Genomic DNA, 6,000 nt, shown 5'->3' on the forward strand with positions numbered 1-6,000 from the left:
AGTCGAATCAGTTGTACTGCAAGAATACATACACGAAGTTTGTCTGCAATAAAATGTATAGGTAGGAAGTCTGTTGCCGCTGCTCTCTACGTAACGTGGAGAGTATAGAGTCATTTGACGGTGAAGATTCGACACGCACTGTATGCCAGCACCAACCGTAGCAGTGGAGAAACTGGCTAGCGGTAATTGCAAAGGGCTCACACTCTTCTTTACACCTGCTAGTAATTACGTTACAATTAACCGCAGCTATCTCAGATACGTACGGACCGTTACGCGTGGTAGTCAGTAGCGCAGTATTTGTGTGAATCACACTGCGGACGGAAACAAGGGATATATCGACCAGCACACTATAGCTTGCGGACTGTTGATTAATTCCGTACCATATCTACGACAAAAGTGATGGGGATACGTGTCGTAATTGTACTAATTATGTATGACGAGCCTAGTGGGATAAATGGATCGTTTCCTATCACGAAAACATGCACCTCACACATACTACAGCATAGCATGCAGCACGCTGTCTGGTAATAATATTTTATTATCTTCGTATTGAGCAACCAGGATGGCTTAACAACCTCAGTTGGTCTTCTTCCTTTGTTGTTTCCTATTTTTCAACTACCATTTCTTCTTCTCCTTATGTTCTCTTGTCATATCTTCTCTCTATTTGATTCATTGTTTCTTATTTCCTGTACATTGAAAGCTTTCCAAGCTTAGTATGTTATTCTTAAAAATGTGAAACGTCCCCTTAGAACAATTATATACGACAGTGCTTAAACTGACACACAATATTTTTAGCGCAACGCAATCTGACTTTCAAAAATCCCTACAAAAGAATGGCCCTGAATAACATTGACCTATACGTTTCATAAATCACTTACCTTACAAAAATCTTCGTTACTCAAGCTACTACAATACAGCGAGTGCCACTACTGCCAGCTAAATAAAAGATTCAAACTACTGAAGGCACTTACTACTCATAGGCATAGTTAGCAAATGAAAGATTTTGATAGAGAACAAACAATGTATTTACCTTAATAGTGTTCAAAAGTCATAATATATCTATCAGTTCATGACATCCTGTCTCACAAATTTACTGTCTCCGTCCAGATCATCCGCTCTCAAAACTCCGCCATCTCACTCGCCATATCCACCACTGCTGGCGGCTCACCTCCAACTGCGCAACGCTATGCGCTGTTAACAGGCAACTGCCTAACACTACAGTGGTAGACAACAATTCAAACTAGCCACAACTGCACACAGCACAGCCAGTGATTTTCATACAGAGCGCAACGTAACGTTACCAATAAGAAAACATAAACAGCCTACTTACATAGCCCCCATGCTTCCCACAAAAAATTTTACAAATTGTTTTGGGCAGTGGCCAATAATGATTTGATAAAATTTTTCATAATTACAATAACAAAGATACAATTGATACAATGTTGGTCAAAAGCTAAAATTTTCTCACAGTCCATCATAAAGACAGTCCTGATCATTCATCACAGTAAAATTGCAGTGTTTTTCTCAAAGTCTGAGCAGTAAAAGAGAATGCATACGGAAGTAGTGGATTTCCATGCAGTCTTGAAGAAGTAGTATTGTCCTTCCAACGGACAGACAGTGCTGACTCTCGACATGCAGACAAGTAATGGGTCACAACAGAGCAAACTCACAACAGAGCAAACCCACAGCAGAGTCATTCGAAGTTTTGAAGAATATTGGTAGGCAGGTCATCACAGAGTAGACCCACTGTAGTCCTGGTAGAGATTACGGTATTGGTGGGCCACCAGAGGTGCAGACCCACTGCAGTCCTTGTAGAAATAATGGTATTGGTGGGTCATCAAAGATGCAGACCCACTGTAGTCCTTGTAGAGATGGCCAGCAGCCATCTGTTGTGACTGTGCAGGTGCACAATCACCACTGAAGAGTCTTGCGGAGAATGTAGCAAGTGCACAAGCCACCAATTGTCCACTCTAAAAAAAATTGTTTGAAATGTCCTTAGAACCAGCAATGCTGTTATCCAGTCCCTTGCTGAATTATTAACACTTGTGCAAACACTAACAGTCCCAACTTCTCACATATTATGCATTACTATGACCAACAGAAATGGGTGCAGTGAAATGTAACTTAATTTGAAAAACTAGTGTCTATACAATTATAAATTTACAAGATAAGAATAAAATTACAAAGGTACAAAATACATCATTAAAGAACATAACAGTACAGATAACATTTGTAGTAACACAGGCTTTACAAAAGAATAGAAATAAACATATACATCAGTGTTACAAGAATTATGACATAAGTACACACATAAAGATCAGAATAACTTTTAAAACATCACCTTCACACATGAGCATTAAAACAAAACAGAATAAATAATGTCTAAACATGTTTACATAGTAAATAACGTATTATTAATGCAAATTATATTAGAGGATGACAGTATTCCTCATCATAGTGAATGTAGCTTAGTATTAGAAGAGAAAAAAATTCTATGAAACTGTACACAGAGACAGGAAGAAAACAAATACACAAGGGTACACAAACACATAGTGGGATAACACAGGAGGAAAGGACAGGGTTTGTTTTCAGTGTAACATTTGGTACTGCAGTCCAGCCCAAAACGTCATTCCATAGATCTTTCCCCTTATTTCAACATTTGTTTCCACCAAAAAATATCCTATCCAGGGATGCTTTCTGTATTCTGTTCACATCCTCTTTCAAAAATAGTTTTTCTCCACTGTACACTACTTTTTTGGCCAAACCATTTTCTTATAGAATGAGATTTTCACTCTGCAGTGGAGTGTGCGCTGATATGAAACTTCCTGGCAGATTAAAACTGTGTGCCCGACCGAGACTCGAACTCGGGACCTTTGCCTTTCACGGGCAAGTGCTCTACCAACTGAGCTACCGAAGCACGACTCACGCTCGGTACTCACAGCTTTACTTCTGCCAGTACCTCGTCTCCTACCTTCCAAACTTTACAGAAGCTCTCCTGCGACCTTGCAGAACTAGCACTCCTGAAAGAAAGGATAGAGCGGGTAGAGCGGGTAGAGAACTTGCCCGCGAAAGGCAAAGGTCCCGAGTTCGAGTCTCGGTCGGGCACACAGTTTTAATCTGCCAGGAAGTTTCATTTTCTTATAGCTTCTCAATGCATTTCTTCCAATTCATCATAGTTAGTTTCTTATATAGCCTACCCCATCTTAAGCTAACTTAAATCTACTGAGCTCAGATATATACCAAGGGACGAGGCAATGCAGCAGTACAAAACAATTAACACAAACAGCAATGACAAAAAAATGGAAATTGGCAAAGAAAGCTACAGTAAATCTAAATTACCAAGAAAATGCAACATTACAACTAATATGAGCCAATGTGCAGCACCAAGAAAAATAAATCAGTAGTAAAACTGGCTTAACAGAGTAATACAAAGTCAAACTCAGTAACACTATGCCTGGCAAACAGCAGCAGCAAATGAAATAACTTATACCTAAACATGACAAAGCTAAAGCAGAAAAAATATTACAGTAAAAATGGCCATGTTTAATACCTATTTCACATCTTTACAGTAGAGTGATGCATCACGAGAACTTATACTAGCAGATAAGTTACCAAATCGCAAAGAAATTATTTATGCGATTCCTGTGAAGGGAAATGTCTATTTATGTGCCTTAGTTTTCTTGGAAGTAGATCATAAATTTCTTATTGACTGGATCTGTAGGCATAAAACAACTATATTAGTACATCTATTAAATTTTATTTTAACCAATACTGCAGTGCAGCTAGAAACTAGATATTAAACAAAATGAGTAAATAAATACATAAAGCAAGCCATATGGCATTTCTCTCAACTAGCAAGACAATAGCCGTGAAATGTTTCTCATCATTTCATTAGAAATTTTAGTAAATATCATAAATTAAGAGCTCCACAGTATAATCATATGTTTTCAAGTTTGAGCGTGTTGTATTTGCGATGCTTTCTACAAAGGAATGTCAATGGCGAGGATAATGGCCTCCTTTCTTTTTTCTCCACCTGTGCCTCTGAAAGGCACACACTAATGGCTTTTTCCCAGGTGACTATCGCGCAGCTGGGTGCCCACCATGCATTACGTGAAGGTCACTTAACTTTCCTACCGAAATATTTACGACAGCAGTTTCCTCTACAGTGGCAGTCTCATATAAAAATTTTCACAGGTCGAGAATTTGCGTTACAAACGTGTAGAAACAAGATCCTATAAATAAAACAGTGTCCAAAAAATTTTCAGTGGCATTGTGATACATTCACACATGTACACACATTTCATAATTCTAAAGTACGATTCTTGGTTTCCAACATCCTTTTCCACAAATCAGAGTCCCTAACCACTACTCATTATTCCTTACCTTATTGTACATATACATATTGGTCGACACTTCTTCAATATTTCATTATAAGAAATATGTAGCATAATCAAATTCCTCATATACGGTATCATCATCTTATTGATCATAAACATACCTCAACAGCATAATACATATCGTCTTCGTAATAATATCACAACATCTCAGTCAATTCTCAAAATCGTCGTAGCTCCCTCCAATAATTTCTATACCTAAAAAAAATTCTCTGCTCATTTCAATAGTGTCATCTACCTCAAACGTACTTTAAAATCATGGTCCCATACCAAATACATCATTCAAAGCTCTCATAGTATCACAGTGGTTCCAAAAAAGTATGAGCAGTTCACAAAGTACAGACAAAATACAATTTCGTAAGTGCGAAGTTATCCAACTGTGTAATTACATAAACATCTGTCACTGATGTAGTAAAATAAATGTTTGTCTCTCTCACTTAAATGATCAGATAGCTGTGTAATTCTGTGTTAGAGAAATATGGTACCGATGTGTAAAGTTGTATAAGCAAATACCATATTAGCTAGGGCTCCTTGTGCTTACCACACACATGGTACACAAAGTAGGCGTGTACCCCCATGAGGATTAATGTAATTATACCCTCAGGTATTACAGATTACAGCAATGGAATGAAATGTATCACGGAAAACCTTTGTATCTTTGTAATTCAAAAATCTTTAAAAATAAATGTTTTAAGTGCAAAATTTATCACTCAAATACATCTACTCTAGCGCTAAACTGTGTGTCTTGTTGTAAGATAATCTCTGTGGAAGTGTCGTAGTTATCGTCCTCTGTAAGCAAAGTTCTGCTGAAATCAATGTATTTACCTCATCATAAACGAAAGTGAAATGCTTTGCGTATAGATATCGTAGTTATTATGTACCTTACCGTGATCAAGAAAGTACTATAATGTAACGTATTGTTGTGCCATGGAAAAGGCTGTCTCATTGTAGCTATACCACAAACGTTACTACTAAAGCATGTTTTTCTTTCCAGAGTAATTCATAAAAACTGTGCAGATATAAAACAGAAACACCGCAAAAGCAACATTGTAAATTGTCACTCATTAGTACTATCGTGATATGATCGTGTAGCTGTCAAAGAAACCAAATGCTAAGTCATCTTTAATCCCACAGAAAGTACTTCAAATAAAGAATGTATTTTCAAGTAAACCAAAATGTTGCATTAAAATCTCATTAGCAGTACCTGTATATGTTCTAAGTATGTAAGCCTTATAGTCATTACGTAATCATGCAACTAACAAGCAAGAATGTACACACACAATAACACGGAGTCGTCTGTTCACTATAACAATGCACTCGTAAATACTGTCTAAATATGTTCCCTAGGTTCTAGACTGGATAGATAACTTCAAAACATTGTTACATGTTAACAGTTTCTCAGTGTGACAAATTGTACTAGTAGCATGAAGTGAAAAATTTTATGGCAAAGACTAAGTTAAAAAGCAAGTTATCTCTCAATAAACAGTTTTACATGTGAAATGTGGTGCAATCCTTTACTCTTCCTAGTACTCAGAGTTTCGGTATACGTCGGTAAAGAATACTGGAATTTTTCTCAAGGTTAGCTTATGTTATTTTTCTCAAGCCC

At 37.2% G+C, this 6,000-nt stretch overlaps 1 non-coding gene across 1 annotated transcript; it reads right to left on the reverse strand.

Moving 5' to 3' along the window:
• Window positions 1-2,843: 2,843 nt before the first annotated feature.
• Window positions 2,844-2,918, reverse strand: Trnas-uga. The gene has a single exon. It is a non-coding gene; the product is annotated as a tRNA-Ser (tRNA).
• Between the last annotated feature and the right edge of the window lie 3,082 nt (window positions 2,919-6,000).

The sequence above is a fragment of the Schistocerca americana genome, chromosome 3 (assembly GCF_021461395.2).
Source record: "Schistocerca americana isolate TAMUIC-IGC-003095 chromosome 3, iqSchAmer2.1, whole genome shotgun sequence".
NCBI lineage: Eukaryota > Metazoa > Arthropoda > Insecta > Orthoptera > Acrididae > Schistocerca > Schistocerca americana.